We start from the raw sequence: 12,608 nt of genomic DNA, 5'->3' as shown, positions 1-12,608 counted from the left end.
TATATATTTGCATGTGAACCTTTGAATAAATACTTTGCCAGAGGACTTTCAAATGACCACCAAGAATCCAAAAAGATGCTCAAAATCTTCATCGCTCAGCGAGATGAAATCAAAACCACAATAAGGTAATATTTCACTCCACTCTCACTAAGATGGCTAAGATTTAAAAATAAATCACACACACACACGCAAATATTGACAAGGATATGTCATTCTTACATTGTGTGGAAAGCAAAGGGGTGAGTGCCCTCAAAAACTGAAAATAGATCTAACGTATAATCCAGTAATTCTTTTTGTAGGTATATATCCAAAAGAGTTGAAAGTGGAGATTCAAACAGAAATTTGTACACCAATGTTCATTGAAGTCCTCTTCATAAGAGCAAAAAGGTAGAGATAACTTAATGCCCATCAAAGGTAAAGAAAATGTGGTACATACATATAATGGACTGCTACTCAGAGAGCAGGTGATATTTCTTGATACATGCTACAATATGGATGAAGTTGGAAGGCATGCTGAGTGAAATAAGCCAATCACAAAAAGACAATTATTTTATTACCTGAAGGACCAAGCTGGCTACTCCAAACTTGGCTAAGACACCCTGAAACCTCAAAGATGAATTCCACTTGCAGACCCCACACCCTCCCCCACCTGGTGAAACCTCCAGGATAAATTACCAGCATGCAGACTCCACACTCTCCCCAGCTTTGTCAGAAAAACAAACCCACTTCCTGGAAACTGCAACTTTTGCAAAACCCCATTCTCTTCACCAGAGGCCCCTATAAATCGGGCAAAACTTCCACAAGGTGCAACTCCACTCTGCAACTGGCATTGTCCATGTTGCTTCTAGTGGCTCCGCTCATGGACTTTTCTTCAATAAAGCCTGCTCTGATCTGTTGAGGTTGTGGCTACTTTTTCTCATCTTCCTTTCACTTTAACTTCTGTATTTCCACACTTTCCTACCAAGTGATGCTGAAAACCCAGGACAGGGTTAAGGCGGGGGCTGCCACACCTGGTCTATCACCCTATCTCCTCTTTTCCTCCTCTTATTTCCTTCCCTAGCCTATAAGTATCTCCAGGGAAATGGGAGTTCCTGCCAAACTCACTAATAAGCTAAATGGCTGCCAGAAAGTGACCCGAAGCCTCCCTATCCCTGAGAGTACAGCTTTTGCTGCATCATTGTCACATGTGTGGTGCAAGGGCTATAATAATCCTTTACTGGATACCCTGGTAACTCCCTAGGGGAAGTCAGAACCCTGCGCTTGGACTCACTGTCTAAAACCTCCTTTAACTTTTACTGACCTCCAGATCTTGGGACATTTGCCATTTCTCAGCATGCAAACAACACTGGCCATTTATCAGTCCTTCTTAGGGCCAGGTAAATCCCCTTAGTCACCTGCCCTTGTCCTCTCTTCCCTGTTTGATTTCTGGCCCCCCCATAGAAATGCCCTGTGTTAACAATGTGGTATTTTATCACTACCCAGACTCCAGGAATCCCCTTTGTCATCCCCTCTCATTCTCTTTCCTTTTCGATTGTCTGCCTTTATCATCTCCTGTTGTGCTCTTTCCTATTCAATTTCTGTTCCTTTGCAGAGGAACCATTCAGTGAAACTCCAGTGTTTTATCACCATCCAGATTCCCTTCACCCTTCATCCAGAGTCACCCCCCTTTAGCAAAGGTTTTGGAGACATTCCCCTTCCCTGAGAGGGCCTGATCAGACATGATGAGTCAGTGAGGAGGCTCTCTAACAAGCCAGAGCCCTTCTGTTTTAGCCTTCTCCAACTTTCTTTTTTGTCTGTTGTCCTCTCTTTCTTCCAGTTACCCAGGCATGGGAGTTGGTCCATAAGCACCTCCACTCACCTTACCCCTTGGGTTTCTTTGCCAAAACCGTAGAACCTTATATCTGGCCCTGGACATAAAACCCCAAATTCTCCTCTGACTACCCACCCACATTTAGTCTCAATATCAAATAAATAATAGTAGTTAATGGCCTGAATTTGGAATATTTAACCCAAACATCTTACAAGATCTTGACAACTTCCTTCACCGAAATGGCAAGTGGTCTAAAGTTCCCTATGTCCAAACCTTCTTTTATCTCTAATCTCATTCTTCAATTTGTCAATCCTGCTCCCCCCTCCAACTTTTACTTGCTGACACTCCTTTCCCAAAAACTTCTAAGAAACATACCCCATGAGATGTTCCCTCCATTTCCACTTTGGCTCCAACTTTCATTGATTCTGACCCAGCAGATGATCTCACTTATCAACCCCACAATTCCAGCAGACCACTCTTCCCATGCTTTCTTGCCTCAAACTCCCTTACCCTACCCCCTATTCCCACTCCTTCCCCAGAACCTACCTCTCCTTTCCTTCCTTCACCCCCAGCCACCTGATAAAAAACGGCACTCCAACCCCAACCCATGATTCCTTTAAGGAAGGTGGCAGGAGCTGAGGGCCAGTCCGGGTCATGTTCCATTCTCAATGGAAGGTTTGTCCCAAATAGACACTAAGTTGGGGTCTTTCTCAGAGAACCCAGCCAAGTTTCATAAGGAATTCCTCCACTTTACACAAGCGTATCACCTTACCTGGTCAGATATTCACTATATTCTCACTATCTCCCTAACCCCAGATGAACAGTCTCGTATCTGGCAGACAGCAAAGGACCATGCTGACTGGCTCTGTGGCCAAAATAGAGATAATAATCCAGTAGCTGACCAAGCCCTCACAACTTGTGAGCTGGCCTGGACATATCAGCCAGTAGACTCCAGCTTTTCCCACCAAGATCACATGATCATCTGTCCAGTGGAAGGAATTTTAAAAACTACCCACACCCAGGTTAACTATGAAAAAGTAAGAGACCTTACTCAGAAACCTGATGGAAACCCCTCTCATTTGATGAGATGGCCCATGTGATGGAAGCCATTACCAAATAAATCAATCTTGAGTTCACCACCCCCAAGGGCACTCTCTTCCTACACATCCAATTCATCAACCAATCAGCCTCTGATATCAGGAAGAAACTTCAGGAACTTGAACACGGTCCACAAACATCCCAAAAGGACATTTTACCCCTTGCCTTTAAGGTATTTAATAATAGAGAAGGGAGGAAAAAGGAAAAAAGAGAACCACCTTAAAATAAAATGCCAGCTCCTAGCTACAGCACGTTAGGGTCCCAAAGCTGACCACAACTCTAGCCAACAGCCCTCCCAGACCTGAGAACAAATCTCAAAATTAATGCAGCCTCCAGGGACCTGTTTCAGGTGCAACAATCATGTGCACTAGGCCAAAGCATGCCTCAATCCTAGACTGCCAAACAAACTATATCACACCTGCAGGCAATAGGGATATTGGAGGATGGACTGCCCTGAGGGGAAGCCACCCGACCCATGGTACAGCCATCCTCAAACCCTGAAAACCCATGCCCTCAGTTATTAGAATGAGGGGGCCCGGACTCCACTGCCCTCATCACCAAGCGTGGTAATCCTGAGGAGCCCAGGACCATAGGGACAGTAGTTGGCCAAACTATTTATTTTGTGGTCCATACTGGGGCATCTCTCTCACTCCTGACATACTAGACCATCTATTGAGAGCCTTCAACCTATCACCAGAATGTCAGAATCTAATTCCTTACCCTGAAAATCTAATCCCTCTTATGCTCATTTGGAAATACAATGTTTACTCACTCCTTCAATATAGCTCCCCAATGCCCTGTTCCCCTTAGTAGGATGGACATCATTTGGAAGCTAGGAGCCTCCATTTATAGTCCCCCTTTAAATACCACAACCATGTTCTTACTTCACACCTGGACTAATCTATCCTTCCTCAAACCTCCCCATACTAAACCCTCCTCTCCCCTCCCATCCCTGGACCCTTCCCTCCGAGATGGAAATCCAGCTGTTTGAGATACCGACCATCCCAGAATAGCCCTTCATCATACCTCAGTTGTAGTCAAATTTCTCCTTTGACTTCTTCCTAACCCTCACATTACCTGAGTATTTAAATCAAACAATTCATTTAACCACTTCCTGCCTCAAACAATCCAAATCTTTGTTTACACCAGTGTCCTGGGTCTGCCTGCATCTGTCACAAACTGCTAACCAAGATTTTCCAATGTCTCCACAAGCATAGCTCACCACATCCGCTAGACTGCACTACCATTTTGATCTGCACCCGGAATTTGAAGCATTACATGGTGAGAGCTAGAATGGAGGAGAAGACCTATACAAGAAAGCCAGTATCAGTAACTTCAAAATGGCCTTATATGCCCTGCAACCTCACCAATGCCTCATCCATGGGCCTACCAGACTCGTGTCACACTAGCATACCAAGCCTCTCTTTGTCTTTCCCGTCAGGCCTTCCCAGGGTCTTCTGAAGTTGAGTCCCTATCACAAATAGCCTGCTATTGTACAGCCCCCTATCCCAGGCCTACTGGGTCACCTTAACCTTCCCCTCCAGTTTGGGGCTACATCTTACCCTAGGATCACAACACCCACAATCCCCACCACTGGAACCTTCCCAGGTAACATTTATTGTCAAGGGTAAAACTCCCATCCTGACATTCTTGGAATGGGAACTAGGTGGGCATCTGCCCCAACCCCAACTGACACAAATGACATGTGTCTCCTCCCCCTAACAGAAAAGGGGTATACTCGACTTTTTATAGAACTCAATACTTTCAGGCTTATTCAAGACACTCCTCCCTCAATAGCACTACCCTTGTGTCATTTCAATCCTTGACCGCCATAATAAGCCCAGGACATTCAATTACCTTTTGGCATAAGTGAAAGAACACCAAACAGCCTGATGCCGGTAAAATCTTTCAAATAAGCACAGTTCAACCTCTCTCCCTGCCTTGACTTTACCTCCAAACTCTTTTGGGTATGTGGAACAAATGTCTGTCTATGTCTCCCTACTTACTGGACAGGAACCTGCACTTTAGCATATCTATCCCTTGAATTAACCTCTTGATTATAAACACCCCAATCCCAATCTCAGTGTCCCACAATACCCCAAATAAGACAGCGAAGAGCAACCCAACTAATTTGAGGTTTGGACCTTCTCACTGCTGCCCATAAGTGAATATGTGCTCTTCTACAAGAACAATGCTGTTTCTACCTAAACCCCACTTTCTATATTATATTTCTATACTAAATCCCACTTAGTTTGAGATGGTACACAGTCCCTCCCAGATTTAGCCAATAAATTCCAAGTCCAAGCAACAGCATCTCCCTCCTTGTTCCTAGGAAATCTCTCATACTGGCTCATACCTCTTACAACTCCCTTTGTTAGACTCCTCCTAATTTGTCCTTTTTTCCTTTGTTTCATAAGCCTGGTGCAACACTTCTTAACTGGACTGATGGTAGCAATCACCCGAGAAACCACCCAAGATCATGTGAAACCTATGTTCCTTCTACAGACTCAACAAAGGAACAGCAGAACAACCTCTGCCCCTGACCTGCAGGAAGCTGTCAGAGAAGACCATCCTTCGTCTTATATCTCTTTAGAATCTTATATCCCTTTGGAATGAAAGACCAAATTGGCTGTTCTAAACTTGTCTAAGACACCCTGAAACCTCAAAGATAAGTTCTGCTTGCAGATTCCACACCCTCCCCCACCTAGTGAACCTCAAAGATAAATTAACAGCATTCAGACTCCACACTCCTCCCAAGCTTGTCCGAAAAACAACCCCACTTCCTGGAAACTGCAATTTTTGCAAAATGCCATTCCCTTCACCAGAGGCCCCTATAAAGGGGAGGGGGAGCAACACTTCCCCAAGGCGTGGATCTACTCTGCAACTGGCATTGTCCATGTTGCTCCTAGAGTCACCCTTCATGAGCTTTTCTTCAATAAAGCCTGCTTTAATCTTTCAAAGTCATGGCTATTTTTTCTCATCTTCCTTTCACTTTAACTTCTGTGTTTCCACACTTTCCTAACATTACCTCACTTATATAAATGTATAGAGTTTATTAGAGATTACTTGAGGAAGAAGGGAGGTGGAAAGGAGATATTAAGGGTGATGGAAATATCACAGTGATTAAGGGTATGGTTAAATAGCCAATTAATGTAATTGTTGTCAATAAATTTTATACCTATAAAAATTTGAATTGGCAAAAGTTGTGTGGAAGATATATTTACAATGATGATAAGAGCAAAAGTAGCTTCAGAGGCTGCTTATGTACAATTAAACCTCATGGGATTTAATTTCTTGTTTGGAGATTTAGGGTCATGGTTTTATGGGGCATCCCAGTAACTGGCCTAGTAACAGGTTTAGTGCTTCTAAAATACCTCCTAGTTTGTTGCATAACTCCAGGTCTTAAAATCTTGAAAGTGGCCATCCAAAGCACCTAGGTCTCTATTTGCTTGGCGCAACAGAGGAAGAAGGAGAGTTAGGAGTAGGCAGAGGATCTAGAATGTGTGCCTAGTTGTTTCCATGAACAACTATTTCCTTTGCTATGAGACCAAAGAAATGGATGGTGCTCCAGCTACAATTACTGAACATTTTGATAAAATATTCTATAGAAGAATCCCAATTAAAAACAGGAAAATGTAGAACAGAATTTCAAATTCTCATGAACTTCAAACTTTTGGAGCCATACAAGCTGGATAAACCTCTGTAACTATTGTCCTGAGATAATCTAAATCTTAAACCAAAAATATTCTCTGAAGTGTTCTTAAAACCAAACAGTAGTTTAGCTTAACAAGTAAAAGCTTCTGTACTAAGTAAGCATTATATTTTTTTAAGAACTATCTATATGAGATTAAATTGACAACAGATACTCAAAAAATTAGAAAGGAACTTTAGGAGGCAGTGAGTTTATATAAATGAGGGAGAAACAGCTCAGAAAAAGGAGGGAATGAGAATAGTTACTTGACTGAAGAATGTAATCAGTCTCACTAAAAGGTATATGTAGAAATTGTTGAATTGGTATATATTTTGCTGTGTACAATTTCAATGACTACAAAATAGGTAAAATTTTAAAAAATAAATTTAAAACATGGTAACAGAACAACTGGATATCTATAGGGAAAAATAATAGACCTGAATGCATTGGAGAACTAAGTGTCAAATCTGAAGTTTTAAAATCTTTGGAGAGATAGAGAGAGAAAAGAGTATTATGTAATCAATGAGGAGTCAAAGATTTCTGAGAGAGAATACAGAAAGTACTGACCATAGAGTAAAAAGTTAGTAAGTGTGATTTTTTTAAGATAAAAAAATCATTCAGAACATATCTTTATGGAATGAAAAGCCAAGAAACAAAACTTAAACAAACAAAACCCCACACCCATGGAGTCCATTCTGACTCATCACGACCCTAGAGAACAGAGTAGATGAGAAGGACAAGATTGCAGTATAAAAATGTGACCCAGTCCTTGCCCCTAGAACAATATATACTTTTCATACATTAAGAAAAATGAATATGTAAAAGCCTTGCTAAGAGCCCTCCACAGGAACATACCCTAAATGACCAAGAAAAGTATTTCCCTTTATTAAGATGCTACTTTATAAAACAGTTGGGCAGTTTCTTATCATGTTAAATCTATACTCTGCTATGATTCAGCATTTCTATGCCTAGGTATTCACTCATGAAAAATGGACAAAATTATATTCAGGTAAAGACTTGTTCATAGAACATTTATTCAAAATAGCCAAACTCTGGCAGAAATCTAAAAGTCCATCCAGGAAGAATGGATAAACATATTTGGTATTTTTATGCAAGGGCTGCTACTCAGCAACACAATGGCATGAATTATTGATGCAACTATAATGAGATAAATATCAAGAACTTGAACTTGAGTGAAAGAACCCAAACATGAAAGAGACTGTATAATTACATTTGCATATCTCTTTAAAATAGTCAGAACTAATCTATGGTGAAGGAAATCAGAACAGTTTGTGACTTGGGACGGGGGATGTGACCAGGCAAGGGTAAGAGGGCATTTGAGGTGAAAGGCCACTGACGTGTGTTTATTTATTTATTTTTTTAATGGTGTTAATTAATTAATTTTAAGAGCTTGTTTTACATTCAAAGTCACATGTACATTAAGTTTCATTCCCCATTTGCCATGTCCAACACTAACCCATTCTCCTCCCCTCCCTACCCTGCAACACTCCCCCTGTGCCCTTCATAATTATGCACTCCTGTTCGTCCTGCATTTCCTCAGTTTGAATGTTGGTCCTTTGGTGTCCCATGTCCATTGCTTTAAGGGATGTATTACCATTGAGTGTGTGGGTGCGGCATCCTGGGTTGAGTGGTGTGCATGTACATCTTGCTAACTATTGGGCTGAGAGCCTGGCCCTAGGGGTGAGTTTTATTCCAGGCACCAAATGTACCTCAGGGCCATAGTATTGGGAGTCTCACCAGACTTCATCTGACCAGTAATTCTGGTCATTATTGAGTTTTTGGATTTTGTTCCATGTTTTCCCTCCCACTCTATCTAGGATCTCCAGATTTGATCCTTTCCTGAGTGGTTGGCATTGGTAGCTGGGCACCATCCAGTTCTTCTGGTCTCCAGGGCCATCATATCCTAAGGCTGATTTCTTCCAAATGTCCTTGTTTTTGTGCTTTCTTCTTCACTTCCAATGCTAGGAGACCATTAGCTGCATCCTAGATGGCTGCTTGAAAGCTTTTAAGACCTCAATCACTACTAACCAATATAGGATGTGGAGCAACACTTTTATGTATTTTGTTGTGCCAATTGAGTCTGGTGTACCCCTGTCCTATGGTTCTGAGGTAGTAGCTCTATTGGATATCTCTCTCATAGTGTCTGGGTGTCTGTGAGGGATTACTCTGTGTCTGTCTTCTATTATTTCTGTAAGGACTGCAGGTATTTTGTATCACTGGTGTCTATACAAGATAAGCCTCAGCTGAGTCTATCCTTGGTCTAGAGTATACCTCTATTCATTAATCCCTGTCTGATCATCTCAGGTGTTTATGTGTTTATCTGTATAGCCTAGTGTTTGTTATTAATACCAATGCCATATTGTGGACACCTTGGTTGGTTGTAACATCTGTTGTCTATCTCTTATGTGCACAGTTCGGTGTTCTCTCATTTCCCAGTGTTATCAAGGTCATATATCCTTCCCGTTTATCCCTCCCCCTACCCATGTCAGCGTGTAAGCCCCAGCTAGCCCTAAATTAATCCCTCCTTTTCCCTCCTCACCCTGATAACCTATTAGGTGAGTTCCCTTTCCTAAGCTAGGTGAGTTCCCTTTCCTAAGCTAGGTGAGTTCCCTTTCCCAAGCAAACCTTTCTCTGTCTTTTTACAGCAATGGGCTCGTACAATACTTGTCCTTTTGTGATTGGCTTATTTCACTCAGCATAATGTCCTCCAGGTTCATCCAGGTTGAGAGATGATTCACGTATCCCTCATTGTTCTTTAATGTGGCATAATATTACATTGTGTGGATATATCATAATTTCGTTATCCATTCATCTGTTGATAGGCATTTAGGTTGTTTCCATCTCTTTGCTATGGTGAATTGTGCTGCAGTGAATATAGGTGTACATATGTCTGTTCGTGTGCTCTCTCCCACCTATTTAGGGTATATTCCTAGTAATGGAATTGCTGGGTCAAATAGTACTTCTATTTTCAGGTTTTTAAGGAAACACAATACCTTTTGCCACAATGGTTGTACCATTTTACAATCCCACCAGCAGTACACAAGAGTTCCAATCTCTCCACAACCCCACCAGCATTTGTTACTACCTGATCTGTTGAACTTTGCTATTATTGCTGGGTTGAGATGATATCTTATTGTTGTTTTTATTTTCATCTCCCTAATGATTAATGATCGTGAGCAATTTCTCATATGTTCATGGGCTGCTTGTGTATCTTCTTTGGTGAAGTGTCTGTTCATGTCTTTTGCCCATTTGTGAATTGGGTTATTTGTCTTTTTGATGTTAAGGTGTTGAAGTTTTCTATAGATTTTGGAGATAAATCCTTTGTCAGATATGTCATAGGAAAATATTTTCTCCCAATCAGTAGGTTCTCTTTTTACTCTTTTGACAAAATCTTTCCATGCACATGAGAATTTAATGTTTAAAAGGTCCCAGTCATCTAGCTTCTCCTCTATATCCTGCACATTCTGGGTTATGCTTGACAATCTATTGATGTCATATATTATGGCTCCTAGATTTGCCTTTATTTTATCTTTGATGAATTTTATATTTTTGGGTTTTACATTTAAGTCTTTGATCCAGCTTGAGTTTATTTTTTTGTATGGGGTGAGGTATGGGTCTTGTTTCATTTTTCTACAGGTGGATATCCAGTTTTCCCAGCACCATTTGTTAAAGAGGCTATCCCTTCCCCATTTAATGGGCTTTGTGCCTTTGTCAAAGATCAGTTTTCCATAGATGGATGGGTCTATGTCTGAGCTTTTGATTCTGTTCCATTGGCCTGTCTATCATTGTACCAATACCATGCTGTCTTGACTACTATGCTATATATAGTAGTTCTTAAGATCTGGGAGTGTGAGACCTCTCACTTTATTTTACTTCTTGAGAAGTGGTCTGCTCATTCGAGGTCTCTTTTCTTTCCATATGAAGTTAGTAATTAGTTTTTCCATGTCCTTAAAAAATTTTGTTGAAATCTGGATCGGGATTTCATTAAATGTATGGATTGCTTTAGGTAGTATTGACATTTTCACAATGTTTAGTCTACCTATCCATGAACAAGGCAGGTTTTTTTCCTTTTTGTCTCTTGTAGCAGTGTTTTGTAGTTTTCTCTGTATAGGTCTTTTGTGTCTCTGGTAAGGCTGATTCCTAGATATTTTATCTTTTTCATAGCTACAGTGAATGGTATGGTTTCCCTTATTTCTTTATCAGAGGAGTCCTTGCTGGCGTAGAGAAATCCAACTGATTTTGGTATGTTGATCTTGTATCCTGCCACTTTGCTGAACCTCTATATGAATTCCAGTAGTCTTTTTATTGAGTCCCTTGAGTTTTCTATGTATAGGATCATATCATCTGCATATAGAGATCATTTTAATTACTCTTTGCCAATATGTATGCCTTTCATTTCTCTTTCTTGCCTTATTGCCCTGGCCAGGACTTCCAGTGCAATGTTATATAGAAGTGGTGATAGAGGGCATCCTTGTCTGTTTCCCGTCCATAAAGGGAATGCCTTGAGTCTTTCTCCATTAATAATGATGTTGACCATTGGCTTTGCATATATACCTTTTATTATGTTGAGGAATTTCCCTTCTATCCCTATTTTGCTGAGAGTTTTAAACAGGAATGGATGTTGGATTTTATCAAATGCCTTTTCATTTTTTATCAAATGGTCCTTTTCCTTTGTTTTGTTTATGTGGTGGATTACATTGATTGATTTTCTGACGTTGAACCACCCTTGCAAACCTGGTATGAATTTTTTGATATCTTGTTGGTTTCTGTTGTTCAGGATTTTGTTAAAGATTTTTGCATCTAGGTTCATGAATGATATTGGTCTGTAGTTCTCCTTTTTAGTGTTGTCTTTCCCTGGTTTTGGTATTAGTGTTATGCTTGCTTCATAAAGTGAGTTTGGGAGTATTCCATCTTTTTCTATGTTCTGGAATAGCTTGAGCAGCATAGGTGTCAGCTCTTCTCTGAATATTTGATAGAATTATCCAGTGAAACCATCAGGGCCAGGGCTTGTCCTTGTGGGAAGTTTTTTTTTTTTAATATGATCTGTTCAATTTCTCCCCTTGTTATGAATCTGTTCAAGTTTTCTATTTCTGAGTGGGATTATTTAGGTAGATCTTGTGTTTCTAGAAACCTGTCCATCTCTTCTAGATTCTCATATCTACTGGTGTACAGTTTTTCATAATTCTGCCAGTATCTTTTTTTTATTTCAGTTGGTTCTGTTATGATGACACTGTTTTTGTTTACAGTTCTTGTGATTTGGGTCTTCTCTTTCTTTTCTTTTGTTGGGTCTGCCAATGATTTATCTATTTTATTAATCTTTTTGAAGAACCAGTCTTTGTTTTGTTGATTTTCTCTGTTTATTTTATTTGATTTTATTTTCTGTTTCATTTATTTCTGCTCTGATCTTTATTATTTTCTTGCTTCTAGAAAATGTAGGACTCTTTTGTTGTTCTCTTTCTAATTGGTGTAGTTGATAAGTTAGAGTGTTGACTTTGTTTCTTTCCTCCTTTTTGATGTATGCATTTATTGCTCTAAACTCTCCTCTGAGTACTGCTTTTGCTGTGTCCGATAGGTTTGGTAGGATGTATCTTCATTCTCATTCGTTTCTAGGAATTTTTTTTTATTTCAGTTTTTATCTGTTCTGTAACCCAATAGATTTTAAACAAAGAGTTCTTCAGCATCCATATGTTTGAAGCTTTTTCCTTGCTCTTCCTGTTATCAATTTCTAGTTTTATACCATTGTGGTCAGAGATGATGCTTTGCAGTATTTCAATGTTTTTGAATTTATTGAGTCCTAGCATATGGTCTATTCTGCAGAAGAATCCATGTGCACTGGAAAAGAATGTGAATTGTGTTTTTTTTGGGGTGAAGTACTCTATATATGTTTATGAGTTCCAGATGATTGATTATGTTGTTAAGTTCTTCTGTATCTTTGCTGAGCTTCTTTCCCATTGACCTATCTCTCCTTGAAATCCCTGACTATTAATG

This window comes from Orycteropus afer, unplaced genomic scaffold (assembly GCF_000298275.1).
Source record: "Orycteropus afer afer isolate SDZICR_OR568_19922 unplaced genomic scaffold, OryAfe1.0 scaffold00714, whole genome shotgun sequence".
In the NCBI taxonomy this organism is placed as follows: Eukaryota; Metazoa; Chordata; class Mammalia; order Tubulidentata; family Orycteropodidae; genus Orycteropus; species Orycteropus afer.
This window is presented reverse-complemented; position numbering follows the sequence as displayed.